This window comes from Lissotriton helveticus, chromosome 5_1 (assembly GCF_964261635.1).
Source record: "Lissotriton helveticus chromosome 5_1, aLisHel1.1, whole genome shotgun sequence".
Classification (NCBI taxonomy): Eukaryota; Metazoa; Chordata; class Amphibia; order Caudata; family Salamandridae; genus Lissotriton; species Lissotriton helveticus.
Genome location: NC_136065.1, coordinates 324779247 through 324796853, shown reverse-complemented (window position 1 = coordinate 324796853; position 17607 = coordinate 324779247). Strand labels below are relative to the sequence as shown.

The 17607-nt window shown below is 44.9% G+C and overlaps 2 protein-coding genes across 6 annotated transcripts in view; one reads left to right on the top strand and one right to left on the bottom strand.

Moving 5' to 3' along the window:
- CPTP (ceramide-1-phosphate transfer protein) overlaps nucleotides 1-8815 on the bottom strand; it is an 89378-nt gene extending 80563 nt beyond the window's left edge. For 3 of the 5 annotated variants that reach the window (XM_078642386.1, XM_078642387.1, XM_078642388.1), the window contains exon 1: nucleotides 8548-8815. The gene's annotated coding sequence lies outside the window, so the exon portion shown is untranslated. The remainder of the gene's footprint in view (nucleotides 1-8547) is intronic. The other 2 variants (XM_078642383.1, XM_078642385.1) reach the window with 1 other exon arrangement.
- Nucleotides 8816-9308: 493 nt separating this feature from the next.
- INTS11 (integrator complex subunit 11) overlaps nucleotides 9309-17607 on the top strand; it is a 255809-nt gene continuing 247510 nt past the window's right edge. The window contains exon 1 of the mRNA XM_078642382.1: nucleotides 9309-9443. The gene's annotated coding sequence lies outside the window, so the exon portion shown is untranslated. The remainder of the gene's footprint in view (nucleotides 9444-17607) is intronic.

Here is a 17607-nt window from a genome sequence, read left to right as displayed (position 1 = left end):
TGTAGAGTCGGTATCGTTCGTATACAGTGGTACGATGGGAAGGTTCACCACGGCGTTTCTAAGCTCTACTTCGAGTGATTTGGCCTTTTCCGTGAAAAATTTGGAAAATTCATCACAGCTTAGAGGTGTTTTGGGGTTTTCTTGCACGGATTTGGCTAGTTTGTTTGATTGCTCCTTTAGGATTTCAAAGAGTTTTCGTGGTCTGTTTTTGGCATTGTCCAATTCTGATCTTAGAAATTCCTTTTTTGAGTTGATGATCTTTTTGTTATATTGGTTCCTAATTTTTCTGAGGGCTTTCAGTTCAGGGGATGACGGGTGTTGCCTCCATTTTCTTTCGGCCATTCTCAATTTGCGTCTTTCTTCGTTTAGTGCTTCGTTAAACCACGGATTTTTAGTCTTCTCCGTGATTCTTTTCAGCTTTAATGGCATGGTGTTATTGACGATATTTTCGACAGCTGCTGTGTAGTGATCAGTCAGCTCGTTGACGTTCTCCAGGTTGTTGGGTGGCTTTAAGTCTCTTTCGCAGCTTTCGACCAATAGCTCCATATTTGCTTCTTTTGTGTCTCGAGTCCATTTTTTGGACTTGAAAGGTTGCCTGGTCCTGCCTTTTCCCATTGTGGGTATCGCGAATTTTATGGCATGATGATCAGACCAGTCACATGGAGTTATGGAGCGGATTGTTGTATCTTTGTTTCTTGAGATAATCCAGTCTAACGTCGCTCCTTTTGAGTGTGTGGGTTGTGTGCACGCTTGTGTGAGGTTTAGTTCACTGAGGAAACCTTTAAGCGTGTTGACCAGTTTGTCATTGCTGTCCTCCCAGTGAAGGTTGAAATCGCCTAGAAATATGTTATTGGCTTCATTGTTAGAGTTGGCTGTTATGATCTCCATTAACTCTTCTGTAAACTTTGCGTTATCTCCTGGTGGGTGGTAAAATGTATGCAAGTTGCATCGTTGATTGTTAGTTGATCTTATATTAAGACCTAGATACTCACAGGATTCAAGAGGGTCGGTTTGAATTTGTTTGACCTCTATGTCTGATCGATGAATACAGGCTATCCCTCCCCCTAGCTTTCTGCGTCTATCGAGTCTCAGAATGTTAAATTGCGGTGGTACTAAGAGATCCATGGTTGGGGATGAAGATTCCGTAAGCCATGTTTCTGTAAGGACTGCCAGGTCAATGTCCTTGTTGGTGATGAGGTCCGCTATGTCCGATGCATGTTTGGTTGCCGATCGACAGTTGAGTAGTAGACAAGTCAGAGGTTTTTCTTTGTTACTAGGGTTCGCATTTTCGGCTTCGTTTGGTGTTAGCTTTATGTGCTGTAGGTTGTGGGGGTTGGATGTTCTATCATTTTTTCTCGATGTTCTGTTAGAGTCTAGTGGTATTGTTTTGATTCTTTCCTCTCCCTTGTGGTCCGGTAGTTCAAATGTTCGGATTAAGGTCAAAGTTTCCTCTTTTGACAGTGATTTTGACCTGTCTGGTCGGTTGTCTCTATTTTTTAAAGGCATGGCCGTCACGTTACTCTTTCTTTGTGAAGAGTGTACAAGATTTTGGATATGCGTGACTTTAGAGTGAATGTTTGCCGTCATCTCTTCAATTTTCTCGATCGCCTGTAAGGTATTAATAGTGGCTTGTGCTAGCTTGCTCACTAGTTTCTGAAGCTTATTAATATCTTTCTTGTTCTGATGTGATTTCTTAGGGATGACAGATCTGTTTATCCGCTCTGCTCTTCTCCTTTTTCGATCTGTTCTTAGTTCCGCTGCCCTTTTCTTTCTATCCTCTTTTTTATTGTCAGTTCCGTATCTATTGGAGGTGTCCTCGGTGCTAGATAAGTTCTGAGTTGTTAGGAGTGTGTTTGTGGGTGAAGGTCTGCACGACGCTGGTATTGTACTAGCGAGAGGTATCGGACGGTTGATGGTGTTAGATGAGTTCTGTGTTGCTGGTAGTTCGTTTGTGTGTGGAGGTCTGTACGACGTTGGTATTGTGCTAGAGAGGGTATAGGGAATAGGAAGGCTGATGTCTTCTGCCTCATCCAATTCCTGGTTGTCATAGGGTACTACACTCGGTGCCGATGTATGCTCTACGTGAGGAGTCTCATAGAGTGGGGACGACTCTTCTCTTTGGAGCTGATTTTGTTCTTTGTTTGCCTGATAGGTAGACCTCTCGGTTCTTTCAGTCGCGCTCTCAGGTACTGTCATTGCCAATTCAGATATAGCTACCTGGTTAGGGCTTTGAACATGATGGTCCCTGGCTCTATTGGCGCCTCTGGTGGTGATATCGTAAATGTCTAGAGTGTCTACTGGTGGGGTCAGGAGAAGTTGGTGACTCGTGTCTTCCAGTGAGTCTTTTACCGTTTGGAAAATCTTGGCAAATCACTCTAGTTCTCGGTTTGCTGCTTGTATTAACACCATTCCAGATTTATATATCGTGATGCTAAGTTCGGCTCTGCATCTTTCTGATGGTGAGGTCGACATTTTTGTGCCATGAGGGATGTTTTTCGTAGTTTTTATGGCAAGCATCCTAGTGAAGGCATTGCGCCATTTAGCTGTTTTATTTGTGTAGAATATGAGGTCATTCATTGTCGTACCTTTAGCCACATTAAAGTATAGGTCTGCGAATAGTATGTCCGGGTTTTTCCTCAGGGAGTCGTGTTTGAACTTCTTAGCTGCATTTTTGGTTAAATTATGTGGGTATTTTATACTCTGGGCATTTAAGCCAGCAGTCTCTAGGTATCTTTCGCTCATTTTTGCTCCTTTTTGCAAGTATTGTGGTGACTCTTTCTCAGTTTTATTCCGGGTAGAACCACTGCTTATGTTGTTTAGTGCTGGTTTTAGCCTTCCTTAACCAGATCTAGTAGTGTGTAGTTATAGATTTGCTGATTAGCAATGGATATAGCTTCTCTTTCCCATAATTATTCTTCATTTAACTCTTGATGGTTGTGGTTCCAGAGTGCTTAATAGTTAGCTGGCTGATCTTTGTTAAGCTCTTGGTTGTGTGTTATAAAGCTAATCATTGTAAGATGGCTGACTCTGTATCAGCGCCATTGTAAGAATGACGCTGGCTCAATAAATGCTCATTGAAAACGTCCCCATGGTTTATTCTGTGTATCTCTCTAAGACAAAGGGAGCACGAGTGACTGAGCGATAAGTACATTAAGTTTCTACGATCTCTGAGGGGGCAGGGTTGCCATGTTCGATAGTTGCCAGAACCTATTCACTCCTTGGTAAGAGGAGATCATGGTGGCACTGTGATCTAGCTGGTATACAGGTGAACGTATCCGGTGGGGGGTGTCTGGAATCAGTCTGGACACCAATCCCACAGTTTATGTCGTTTAAATGCACACATCCTATATAGATTTATAAGACCCACACAACACTATTTATGCACAATGTCCTTATGGTTGTATGATGCTTCATAAGATTAGTGACAGAGTTACTGTTTCCCATTCCATGCACGGTAGTCCCCTGTGCTGCTCGCCTTACCCCACCCTGCAGAAACCAATATGAAGCCAAAAGTATAGTTCTCTCATTTTGGATCCACATACCTTTCAAAAGAGCTGAAGAACCCACGTTTTTCAGCCAGTCTTGACCATACCTGTTCCAGCAGGCCAGCTTGGGACTGAGATGTGCATTACTTGAGAAAACAATTATGGCAAAGCGCATGCAGAAGCTACAACCTACACAAACGATATGAGCTTCCAGTTCATCCCCTGTAACTTTTGCTGTGAGCTGCTGGGGAACCAAGAGCTTGGAAACAACTATAGATTGGCATGAGTCGCCTGCTTCCAATATACAAAATGAAGTGGCCATTTCAGGATGCAACCATCTCCAATGAAACTAGAATGTTAGTATTCTATGGGAAACTAGTTGACTTGGAACTGAACAACACCAGGAAGAAAACTGCACATTAGAGTGATCATTTTGTGTTATTCAGAGTTCACCTATTTGCCTTAGAAGAGCACACTTCATTGGGGCAGAGAACGCTGATACTAGCGGCAGGATACTTTGGTGGTCCCTTCTGAAGGATTAGAATACACTGTAGGATGGAGGTAAATACTTTGCCATGGCTACAACCAGAAAAGTGACATATGTAGACAACCTGGCGTGTAACGAACCGTCTTACTTTCAGATCAAAGCAGATATGTCGTGTGATTCTGCAAGAACTGCTGCGGGGACTCTGCTGTGTTGTTTGAGGGTGCCAGGGGCCTCTGTATCAGATGCTGCACTAATTCCCCCTTTGATGGTGCTGTAAATGTGCATAATAGCCTGTGAGATTGTACCAGCATGCCGCCCACCTGAGATGCAAGGGTCTCCTGAATTATTGACTTCACGTCTGGCACTGCCTGCACATCAAGTTGCACACAATTCCATAGCCTACGACAATAAGAGTAACTCCCTAACTGTGATATGAGAAATATAGATGGACTGACGCACAGCACAACAGATGTTACCCCCTAAATGTTGGTGACTGAAACTGAGGGACTTTTCAGTTTAGCAGGCTCCGCTGTATCTGGCTTCTGTAATTCCAGGACGAAAGGCAATATTCACCACCAGTAATGTCCAATTGGCTTTGAGTTACAAAGGGACTGGGGTTTTGGCCCAACACCTTTGCCACTCACCAGAACATTCTATTCAGACATTCCTTGCCCAGTCTCCGGAAGGCGAGGCTTAGGGGAAACCTTGACAGTACAAAGGACTGTTATGGAACTATGATCCATGGTTAGTGGATTCCATTGTTGTAAGCCAAGAAGGAGAACGACATGAATCTAGAAGTGCCACACCGAGTTTACCAACAGATGAGAGGATTTGGTGAGCTTGTGTGTTCTAAGTAGCAGACAGAGTTTAAACATGAGATCAGAAATGTGTAATTCCAGTATCTTGAGAAGATACTTTGTCACCACTACATTAGGTGGCTGGGGACACACTCCATGTAGTGGTGACAAAGTACCTTCTCAAGATACTGGAATTACAAGGGTGGAAGACCAATGTGAAGGCTGTTTCAGTGGTCATGCTAACAGAAGAGCAGAGTAATGTATTAACAAGTGTTTATATTATGAAAGTGTTTCTATTAAAAAAATAATGATCATGGGGACATTAAAAACGTAAACGTGAGTGAAGGTGGGGATGAAGAGAAAGATTTGCCTCTCACTGTCCAACATACAAAGGAGCAAGGAAGAGTAAAACACAGGTGAATAAAGCCACCACACTGGCATGGCTTGTATCAGAGTTGCTTGCAGAAGCTGGACTGTAGGCCGGGCGAGCAGAGAAAAATATATATGTGATATCTTTAGAACGTATTATATGTAGTGGTCATCCTTGTAACCTACAACATGCTTGTTGCAAGAGTCTTTCACTCCATTTTCTTTGTATATGTTCTATGCAAGCGCTCACTGTTAAAATGCTCAGTCCCCAATGGCTCTGATCCAAGCTATATAAAACATGCAAATAAAAAAAATAAAAATAACGTACACTTGATCCATATGCTGTCATTTTTCGAAATGACTGGAAAATGGTCACTTCAATGTCAGGTAACTAAATGAATTTGTTGGGCAGAATTGATGGCAATATCATAACATTTTGGAAAACTAATATTTCTGCATGCAATGACATTGGAATCTAATACTGCACAGTTAATCATACAAAATATGAAATCAATTGTCTGATATGTCCCAAAAAGTGATTTAAGAAGGCCGCTGTTCTACTGTCAGGGCATAAGACCAAAACCAAAAGGTGTTTTTAAGTGTCACCTCAACAGTAATATTACAACGCTTCAGAAGAATACAAGCCACTTGTGTGTATATTTTTAGGCTTTTCGTTTGCTTCCATCTGTATTTCACAGGAATGACAACATTCCAGTCAATTATGAGTTTTGAAACCGCCACTGTTTGGGCAAAGATAGTCAAATATTTAAAATGTATTATCTCTGACTGGAATGTGGACAAAAGTGGAGGTAGGGTGTGTCTGCAATAAGGTGACTCAAAGCACAGAAACAGGCACTCCTTGTTCTGGGCTGACACTGCAGAGAAGTTTGCTGTAACTTGCAGGCACTCAACAAATACAGCTGTAGGATTCACATATGGATTAAACTGCTGCACGCTGTGCTGACAAATAGAACATTTGCTTATAGATGCATTTCCGTATACTCCTATGTCAATAGACAAAAGTATCCACAGCCGGCCCCGTAGTACAAAATGAGGAGGCAGTCTGATGTACACCAACAATATACAGTTGCACAATATAAAGAATGCATCCAACTACACCCTATTATTCTTCGCGTCATTTCAACGGGGAATGTTCCAAGCTTGTAACCCCTTTTACATCAGGGGTGTTTAAGTGTAATGGAAACATTGAGTCTATAAGATACAATATGTAGACGTCATTCTCTTATTCCCTCCTTCTAGTGTCATTGATGGCCAAACCAAGGGTGATTGTGGTTAGGAGAGGTGTAGGACAGGAAGGCTAGCCATTTAGTTGGTTTTGTATCGCCGAGATAACAAAAAACAGATAATATTAATTTTCTGACACTTAAAATACCAACTTATAAAAAAAATTCTACCAACAATATGAAAAGCAAAGGGGCTTTTTCTGTTTACAGAACTAAGCAGGACATAAATCACAACAGAAAGGGCCAAATTAACCTGACGTCTAAAAAAGGGGTTAAGACACCTTTTATCTATGTGGCTCCATTTCCCTTTGATAAGACAATTATAAAAAGGTAATGACATGGCTTGCTCCAATTTCTTACCAAAAAATATTAGTGAAGAAGAATAAACTACATACACACCCAAGTCTCCCGTCCATTACATTTGTGAAACAAAATTAATGTCTCAATGTAAATCTTTCGTTTTTTTGTTAAGAAAAAGTATTAAAACATCTGTCTCTGATTGGTGAGAAGAAAAGAAAAAGTAGTTTCACCAAAACGCCAGTGGTAGCGGGAGGTAGATCACATACCCTTTGATAAGAATAATAGTAAAATTACAAAAAAATCAAAGGTTGACCTACTGTCCCATAATTTGTGCCGCAACAGTCCTCTATGTGCTGTTGAAGGGCTTGGAGTGAAAACGACAGAAAGTAAACAGGGCTCTGAGCGGCGTCGTTACTCTCAATGTCCTTCATGAACCCCAAAATCATGGTAGAAACTAGAAAGGACAGACCCAAGCAAATAAAAGAGCCTGCCAGGGGTAGTAGCAACTAGCTACCACTGGTTACCTCTAATTAGCATCCATGGCTAAGTCCTTCAAATAAGCAATACTTAAAAAAAGAATAATACCTCTTACCGAGCAACGCCCGACACTGGTTCCCTATTTGACTTCGGTTCCCTTCAAGGGTATAAAAACTGCCCCCATAAACTCGGCTGAGCAAATTCACACCCAACATTGCGTGGTACTCATTCTCCTACAACCTTGTCAGTACAGGATTTTCAGCCTCTGTCTTTGGTATGCTTTGGAATATATTTATATAAATAACCCTATAGCAGGCCACACTTTAGTGTGCTCTAACACACAAACTTCAGAAACCAATGAACGGTTTAAAGGATCCAGTCCATAAGACCCTGTCACTTTCCAGGAAACATTTGTGGGCTTTCTCTGTCACTGCGAACCACTAAGTTTAAGCCCTGCTTGTTAGTTCAGGAACTCTTCCACTGTTTAAGTGTGCCCAAACATGTACACTGTATAATGACCCTACCTGTCTCCAGAGACAGGTCACACCAACTGTCCAATTTCTAAAACAATCTCACTGCCCACGGGAATAAAACCCTCCGACTGCCCAGGGTTCTCATTGTCTAGGGGAAAGCACTACCCTGAAGACAAACCATCACATTATCTAGGACCTTACAACTGTATAGGAGACCTGGACTATCCACGGTCCACAACTCTGCCGTTGATCAGGGAGCCTGCACCCTCCACTATCCATAAAATAAGATTAAGGGATGCACCTTCCACTATTGAAAATCCTACCACTGTGCATATGACAGGAGCCGCCTACTGTTAAGATTATCCTTCCACTGTCCAGGGGGTATGTACCTCTGACTAACCAGGAGCAAACCAATGTCCATGGGAGAGGCACCTTCTACCGCCCAGGAAACTACCACTCCTAAATGACAAGCACCTCGCACTACAGGAAACCATCACGCCTATGAATCTACTGGTCTCAAAAAGCATTGCCATTCCGCTCTGGACCTTCTCACTCATGTGCCAAGAGCAAAGAGGGACATTTTGAGACAGAAAAAAACAGGACGGCGTGGAGTATTGTCCACCTGCTTACACTATATAGATTCACAACAAAATACAATGAAATATTGCAGACTGGACCCAAGTTATAATCAATCTATATAACGCAGTTCAAACCGATAGCCCTTTCTGTAAAATGTCTATCGTTTCAAACACATCCTAAGGAGCGAAGGACCACCCTTATTCCTTGACCCTCAAACCCTTCCACTGTCCAAGGTCCCCAAAATACCACCGAATGCCCTGTGCCTTAAAAAAGTTTCCATGAGCCAAAACTAATAGCGTCGGGAGGGAGCTACCACTGTTGCAGAGCGTGACTCACCTTGCCAGCTTCATTCACTACCTGCTGCTGCTGAGGGAAATGTCAGCTCTGGGTGTGCGTGTCATACCGGCAGGACAATGTCCACATAAACTCAAAGCTCCGCCATTCCGCAGACCGAACCAATCACAGCTGCGCTTCCTACATGTCACCGTTCAATCGCCTGTGCCACCTTACTTCCGTCTTCTCCTACTCATTGTTGATTGGTTGAAATCTAGTTCTTGGGTGTGTGCCTGTTGTAGCAAGCTGCACAGTGGATGAGCGGACGTAGGCCAGGGCGAGGAGTCGTACGGGCAAGGAAGTCACTCATAATTTAAGTACAAAACATTCCAAAGTCTACATCACAAAAAGTACTAAATGCACACCTAATACCATCAAACGTAAGCGTGTCTTGGTGAGCGTTCTACTATCTATCGCAAAGGCACTCTCAGGAGAAACTAGTGCACTTAGGACACTACATAGTCATTCACTAGAGGCTGTATCTTTGCAGGAGCTTGATGTTCAGTCATGCTTGCAGTGGCGGGGCGTGCAGCAGCAAAATTGTTCAGGTGAACTTGCAATGCTTCCGTCATACAACCAATAGACAACCGACAAGAACGCCTCAGCCAATCCCTGACCACGGTACATGGTGCAGTGCCTCACAACCAATGAAATAATACACATTCGCAATCATTCTGTAACAAGGGTTTCTTCTCCAATTGCAAGTGACGACACTTGAACGAACTGCAATAACATACTTTTTAGCCTATCAGCTACGGGAAGACCGGAAGGCTTATGTACAGATGTGCTTCATGCTTGCAGACTGGTATTAGCGCAGGTGATAGCAAGATCACTTCTATCGTTGGATGGGAGTAAGAAATCTGCGGAATCTTTAAGAGTGGTGGGCTGTTGAAGAAGAGGTACGGCAAAGATAACTAGTCTAAATCACTCCAGTCGCTTTGCTTGTTGCGAAAAAGGGCTTTGTTTGCAAAGATTCATTGGCGCAGATGAGATGTGCAGATGGGTTGTAGCGCTGCAAGGTTCCCTAACACAACGTGCAGGCGAAAGACAGAATAGATACGTGATTCCCTCCTTCATGAACGCAGAACAGCTGCTGCACTTGCAGTAATGCTTCCTTCGAACACACGCAACAGCAGGGCAATGTAGCGCACTCTCAGAGAAAAGCTATGGGCTTGAGGTCACTAACGCCAATTGAAGCTGAGGGTAGCATTTGTGCTATATATATATATATATATATATATATATCAGTCGTAATGTAATATAGTAAGTTATAGAAGTACCGTACGCAAGATCGACTTTATAGCGCAGACTTGGCCCGGGGCATCAGAGCGCTTTGCAATAAAGCTATAATATAACACATTTTGAACAAGTGCCTAATGTACAAACTAACAGCAGTAAAAGACAGGAGGTATGATACAATGGGATGAGGTAAAATCTGAGGTTCTCTGTAGTTTGTGCCGGGAAAGGCAGGGATGCCTCCAGAGAGATTGTGAGGAGGTAGATGGTGATAACCCAGGTGTCATTCAAAGAGAACAGCTTTGTGGTGTTTTTAGGGTTGAGCCTGCGACAGCTGGGCACTGGCCTGCATGATGCTATTGTTTTCAGTAAAGGGCTTGAAGCCCGCCCATTGCTTATCATTTGTTGGATTCAGTTTCACTCTTCTCTGCTGTCTCCTAATTGGGCAGTGCTGGTTAAACGTCAATTACATTTGTCGCTGTGGAGCAGGGACCAAGGACAGATAGATTCAAATTAGTGCCCGTCCGGTACTCCGGAGGGGATTGAGGTACTATTTCTTCCTCCACCCCCCTTTAAACCCCACCCTGCCCGTTCTGGTACTCCTTCCCTCCCCCTAAAACTCCCTCTTGTTATTTTCCCTATAGCCCCTCCTCCCGTCCATAATTGTGTTTTTTTTGTTGCCACTGTTGGTGCTCAAGTGCAATGGTAAAGTTTGTTGGTTTTGACTGCGCTTGTTCTTCCAGTGTGCAGTGGTGGCTTTCCAGCTCGCTGTCCGGTCACTGCTTCACAGTTCAACAAACTTTGCTGTGTGCTCTGCCTAAATATGCATTCTCCTCAGCCAGTGAGGCCTTATTACTGTTATCTTGTCTCTTCAGAGAGAAAGGGTGGCACAGGGAGGTGGGATGCGCCGGAGTAAGAATGTTATCCCCACAGTCGTCTCAGAGCCAGACACCCCTTTTATGAATTTAGTGGCAGGCCAGAGCTTTTAATTGTCTCTTGTGTTCGTATTCCCGTTTATTTTACATGTGTCTCTTTTCCACCCTGTCGTGGACGTTAAACGATAGACACGTCACAAAAATGTAAACAGATTCTGTACTGTTGCGGCTTATTATGCACATGGGTAACAAATTAGTATTGAGTCTTGTTGGCCTAAGTGCCTGTTTCCCACAACTTGACAAGTATGGTGTGGTGTCTTACCCATCCCGAAGCACATGAACACCTGAATGATAGTGCAAATGCCATTATCGGATCCCCTGTTGTTCTAGTTCTGCCTCCCTCTGTACAGACATCTTTTCAATGTTGCCTTGTATGCTGAAACTGCCATTTAGGTTGCTTCAAAGCGCCCCACATCATTGTTCTCAGTAATGGCAAGACAACTGCCCTGTGCTATTTTCTTATTTATTTTATTTTATTTATTTTGAAGGTTTTATATAGCGCGAACAAGATCTTTGCAGATATCAGAGCGCTTTACATAGAAAGGGGGAACATGAGGGAACATAGTCAAACAGGTACGTCAGTAATGCAATAGTACAAATACGTGGGAGCATAGAAAATCACGTAAGTCGATAATGCAGGTAAAACAATATAAGCAAAGGTGTCGAACAAGTAGTACAGATCAGTGCATAGTCTTAAAAGATTTCAAAATAATACTTCAAGTGTATTTAGCCATGAGGATAGCTTTTACTTTTCTTAAACAGTGTAGTGGAGGAGATAAGCCTCATTTCAGGAGGGAGTGAGTTCCAGATCCTGGGTGCCATTCCTGAGAAGGAGCGTTTGTAAGTTTTTTCCTTCCGGAATCTTCGAGGCTTCAGCAGAAGATTGTTTGTGCCTCTGGTGTTTCTAGGGCCGCCAGAAATTGTCAACTTCTGAGTGAGATAGCCGGGTGAGCTCAGGTGGATAGCCTTGTGCGTCATGCAGGCGATTTTCAGATGTATTCTGGCTTCAAAAGGCAGCCAGTTCAGGAATTTCAAGTCAGGGGAGATATGTGAGTGTTTTTTTGACCCAGTGATGAGTCTCGCTGCAGCATTTAGAGAAGCTCTTAGGGGTGCGGTAGTAGTTAGGGGGAGTCCGCAGAGGGCGATGCTCCCATATTCTATTCGAGGGATGACTAGTGCTTGTACTGCAGTTTGGAAGTCTTTGGCAGAGAGGAAGGGTTTAAGTTTCCTCAGGGTATTGATTTGGTGGTTCGCTCCCTTGGTTGCCTTGCTGATATGTTGCTGCATGTTGAGATTGGTGTTAAGTGTTATGCCTAGAGATTTTGCTGAGTCCACGATGGTGGGTTGGACATTGAGTGCAGTTAGGTGTTTAAGCCAATTTTGAGTGGTAGAGATCTTAGCGGGAGGTGAGGTAAGAAGGAACTCAGTTTTCAGAGCATTGAGTTTGAGATGATTATCGGCAAGCCAGGATTGGGTGCTTCTGATCGTTGAGTTCAGGAGCAAAATGTCTTTGGGGGATTGTAATTTGAGATATAGTTGGGTATCATCGGCGTACATGTGAAAGTGTACATTGGATACTTGCAGCAAGGAGGTGAGAGGTTCCATAACTAGGTTGAACAAAGTTGGGGATAGGGAGGAGCCTTGGGGGACGCCTAACGAAACAGGTATTGGCGAGGACATCAGATTGTTGCTCTTGAATTTCTGCGACCTGTTGTGTAGAAAGGAAGTGAACCACTTGAGAACAGTCCCAGATAGACCCATTCTTATGTTTAATAGTTCGAGTAAATTCTCATGTTTAACGGTGTTGAATGCTGAGGAGAGATCAAGAAGGATGAGGAGGCAAGTATCGTTTTGATCTAGGATTTGAAGGGCGTCGTCAATTATGTGGGTCATAGCAGTTTCTGTACTGTGACCTGCTCGGAAGCCTGATTGATGTGGGTTGAGGAGATCAAACTGATCAATGTGTTTACTTAGTTGTAGTTGCGCGCATTTTTCCAACAGTTTGGCGAGAGTGGGGATATTGGTAATAGGACGGTAGTTGTTTAAATCAGAGGGGTCAGCTGTATGTTTCTTTAGTAAAGGTGTGACTTGTCCAACTTTGAGGGAGTCAGAGATGGTTCCTTGTTGAAGTGAGCTGTTGATAATTTGAGTCCATAGTCGGAGGAGCAAAGGAGTAAAGTCTTTTAGAGCGTTAGCAGGAAGGGGGTCAGTGAGGTGATTGGATGGTTTCAAGGTGCTGAGCAGTTTGCCAATTTCTTCTTCAGAGTAGGTGGCAAAGGATGACCATGTAGCATTGTTTTTCCGTTCAGTGGGTGCTATGCAGTGAGGTCTGGAGTAGAGGCTTGCGTCAATGATAAGATCGCTCTTTATGTTGTCAGTTTTTTGGATAAAGAAAGCAGAGAAGTCTTCACATGAGGGAGCCTCGCGCATATTGCTGAGTGGCTGGGGTTGCTCCTTGCATTGAGTTCTGATTAGCTCAAACAGTTTTCTCGGGCGGTTTTTTGCTTGGTCGAGCTGGAGGCTGAAGAAAACTGTTTTTGAGCGTTTAATTTTCCTGAAGTAGGCGTTTCTCTTTTTCTTCAGTGTTCTTAGGTGCCGTGCAGAGGGAGCTGATCTCCAGTTGCGCTCTGCCATTCGCATGGCTCGTCTGTCCTCATTGAGACTCCCGTCGTACCATGGATTGGAGATTTTAGTGGAGACTCTTTTTAGTTGCATAGGTGCAGCCTCATTAATTATTGAGGTCATTGCGCTGAGATAGTGGTCAGTCAAGGATTGAACGTCCGTAGTGCCGGTAGGGGGAAGTAGGAGATTGCAGCTGTTAGGGGGTAAAGAGTTTGGGTTGAGTTTTTTTCAGGTCTCTTTTCCAGATTTTGGGCTTGGCGGATTGAGCCGGGTTGAATTTGAGTTTTTCATTGATGAAGAATGTGACAATATGATGATCTGACCAGTCACAGGGTTGGATAGATTCGAGTTGGATAGAGTCTTCTTTGGAGATGATCAGGTCGAGGATAGAGCCTTTCTCGTGGGTCGGGCTGTTGCATATTTGGGTGAGGTCGAGGGCATTGAGGAAATTTTTATGACTATTTACCACTGCGTCATTGTGATCGTTCCAGTGGAGGTTGAAGTCACCGAGGTATATTTGGGTGAGCTGCCGTCCGGAATTGGTTGATATCATATCCATGATTTGTTGGGAGAAGGTGGGGTTGTCTCCTGGTGGGTGGTAAATGCCGTGAAGAGAGCATATCGGTTTGCCTTCACTGATAATATCGAGGCAGATGTATTCACAGGAAGTTGGGGAGGGTAGGGAGGGGGAGGTGACTTTCAGCACAGAGAGGTTGTTCCTGTAAATGCATGCGATTCCACCACCTATTTTGCCGGGCCTGTCAATTCTAATGATGTGGTAGTTTGGAGGAACCAGAATGTCCATTATAGGAGTAGAGGATTCGGTTAGCCATGTTTCAGTCATGATGATTAGGTCCAGGTCCAGTGTTAAGATGAGATCAGCGATGGCAGAGGAGTGTCTAGAGGCCGATCTGCAGTTGAGGAGAGTGCATTTGAGACTGGGTGTGTCGAGGGAGGTAGAGGGTTCTAGAGATAGGGGGACTTTTCTAAGGTTATTAGGGATGGAGATTCTGTTGTTTAGTGTGGGGGGTCTAAGGGGATTTGAGTGTATCGTGGGAATGGCGAGGAGTGTGGCGGATGTGTGGTATAGGGGAGCTGGGTCGTAGGAGCGGAGAAGGGTGTGAGTGTCGAAGTCCGAAAGAGGGTTGCGTGGACGACAGGGGCGGTTGTTGCGATTGCGAACAGGGATTGAAGTCCATTGAGGGGAGTGTAGAGTGAGAGAGTCATCCGGAAGGGTGGGGGACATGTTGGGTCGGTTGTTGCGATTGCGAACAGGGATTGAAGGGATTGAAGTCCGGTTTGTGGAGAGTTGAGTGTGGGAATCATCCGGACGGGTGGGGGACCTGTTGTGTGGGGAGGTGGTGGTGGGTGAGGGGTGTTTGTTGTGATTGCGAACAGGGATTGAAGTCCGGTGTGTAGCGTGTTGAATGTGTGAATCATCCGGACGGGTATGGGACCTGTTGGGAGGGGAGGTGGTGGTGGGTGATGATTGTTTGGGGTGTGTGAAGAGTAGTTCTTTGATGATGTGAATGTCTTTGACCTGGATGAGGGTGGCCATAATCATGTCCAGCAAGGGATAGGTGTTGGTGGTGGGATGTGGGTGAGCCAGGGGTGAGTGACTGACCAGGGCATTGGCGTGCGGGTCGGGGGGTGGGCTGGTGTTCGTGCAGGGCTCCGTGGAGTGGGCCCCGAGGAGGTATTCTTTGGGAGGGAGGGGTGTGGTTGAAGTAGGGAGGGGTGTTGTTGAAGTTGGGAGGAGGTTGGTGGTATAGGTGAGGACCTTGGTGGTAGGAGGAGAGAGCAGGGTGGAGGGCTCCGTGGAGTGGGCCCCAAGGAGACATTGTTTGGGAGGGAGGGGTGTTGTTGAAGTAGGGAGGGGTGTGGTTGAAGTAGGGAGGAGGTTGGTGGTATAGGTGAGGACCTTGGTGGTAGGCGGAGAGAGCAGGGTGGAAGATGAGTGTATATTAGTGGTGGTGGGGGTGCAGGTAGGGTAATGGGGGCTGAGAATGGGGGGGGAAATGGGGTTGGAGATTGTCCTGTTATGGGGAGGGGGTGTTAAATTTAAAGAGGTGGCGTGTTCTGCGTTATTAGTTAGAGGGTGGTAGTGGGGACTGAGAGTGGGGGGGATAAAGGGTGGGATTTGTCGTTGTGCGCGTCGGACTGTTGCTGGACTAGGTTATACGCGTTGTGGGTGGGAGCTGTGATGTCAGGGGTGAAAGGGGTTGATGTGGTATGAGTGTAGGTCCGAGGGGAGGTAGGGGGGTGCGGATGGTGTATGGGGGGGAGAGATCTGTGTCTGTGATTGCGGAGTGTGTGGTAACTACAGCTGGTGGGTGATTGACTTGGGTGCTGGGGGTAGATGTGAGGTGTGTGTCGTTCTGGTGCTGAACTAGGTTGGAAGGGTTGTGAGTGGGAGCTGTGAGATATGGGGTGGTAGGACTGGCGGTGATGAGAGTGGAAGTCCGAGGATTGGAGAGGTGCTCTTTGAAGGTGGGGAACAGGTTGTCTAGTAGTTCCAGGTCCCTGTCTCTGGATTGCATTAGGACAATCCCGTTGTTGTAGATAGTAATGGTGGCTCTGCCTGGGAAGAGTTGGGATTGTGTGATGGATAGTGTTAGGCTATGTGCTGATTTCCTGGAGGTGGAGACGGTAAGTAAGGTGAGGAACGCTTTTCTCCATTGAGCTCTGCGTATGGTGTGGAAGATGATATCGGTGTTCAGGGATCCATTGACCGGTGAGAAGTAGGAGTCGGCAAAGGGCGTTTCAGGGTGGGACCTAAGGCAGTTATGTTTGAAGCGTTTAGCGGCTTTTTTGGTGAGTACGGGTGGGTAGTTGATTTTATATGTGTGCTTGCCGACGGGATCCATGGCGATATAGGTAGGTGCGGGAGGGTGAACAAACAATGATATATAGGTGTACAATACAAATGCAAACAAGTTACAGGGATCAATAGTGACACTAGTGATCACCCAAAAATATATGAGGTAGCAATCGGTGCATTACAGGAGAGAAAGTGTGCAGGTTACAAAAATGTACAAAATATAAGTGGAGGTATAGTACTGGTGATATATGGGAACAAAATACAAATGCAAACAGTACCGGGGAAAAAGTGAGTGGAGCTTACAAAAATGTACAAAATATAGGTAGAGGTATAATACTCATGATATACGGGAACAAAAATACAAGTGCAAACAGTACCGGGGAAAAAGTGAGATGGGTGCAGGTAACAGAAATGAACAAAATAAAAGTAGAAGTATAATACTGATGCTATACAGGAACAGAATACAAATGCAAACAGTAAGTTACAAGGATCAAAATTGAGACTAGTGAGCGACCAAAGTATATGTGGTAGCAATCTATGCTTTAACAAAGTATATGAGGTAGCAATCTGTGCTTTACAGGTGGAAAAAGTGACATGGGGCAGGTTACACACGTGTACAAAATACCAGTAGAAATATAATACTACACTAAAGGCAGACACTCAATCATAGGAAAGTGTGGTTACAGAGCTATATAAAGTGCGCGGTAGTTGAGATTAGTCTGAAATGGCAAGTTCATAGGGTGTGATCAGATAGTCAAAATAGTCAAAAAGACTAGTCCAAGATGGCCGCCGAAGAGAAAGACTAGTCTAAAATGGCCGCCAAATAGGGGGATAGTGTCATTAGTCCTCTGTTAGTTGTTGTTGCTTTGAGAGCAGGGAAGGGCACTTTCAGTTTCTGTTCGAGCTAGCCCAGTATCTTGCTTTCTGGGGGGGTGTCTTATCTCTATTTTGTTTATCTTGAGTGGAGCTGGTGAGGAGCCTCGTGGGCATTTACAGCCAGCGTTTACAGGACTGCTCCCAGGGTCATCACCACCCCCTTTTCTGAATCGTTTTTGGCCACTATAGGTGTGGCAGGGTATACTCAGACATGAGTCCCTTGCTCACTGCTCCATCAGGATTCAAGCAAGCCGGGCCGACGACGGCTGAAATGCCAGAAACCGGTCCCCGGAAGCTTGTCTCCTTTCTGGTGAAGAATTGGCTTGGTAGTTTGGTCTGCCCTGTTCCCATGATGCACTGGGCCAGGGACAGACTAATTTGCATATAGCCACGTTCTGAGCTGGGATGGGGCAGTGAGCTAAATAACGGTGATGGATCAAGCCCTGATCTTTGGACTGGGTAAGAGTGGTCTGCTTAATTCAGACACTCTGTTCATCACCACCCCCTTTTCTGAATCCCAGGGTCACGGTGGCAGTGACGCTCGCATGTGTAGAAGGGGGCTGATGGGGGCAG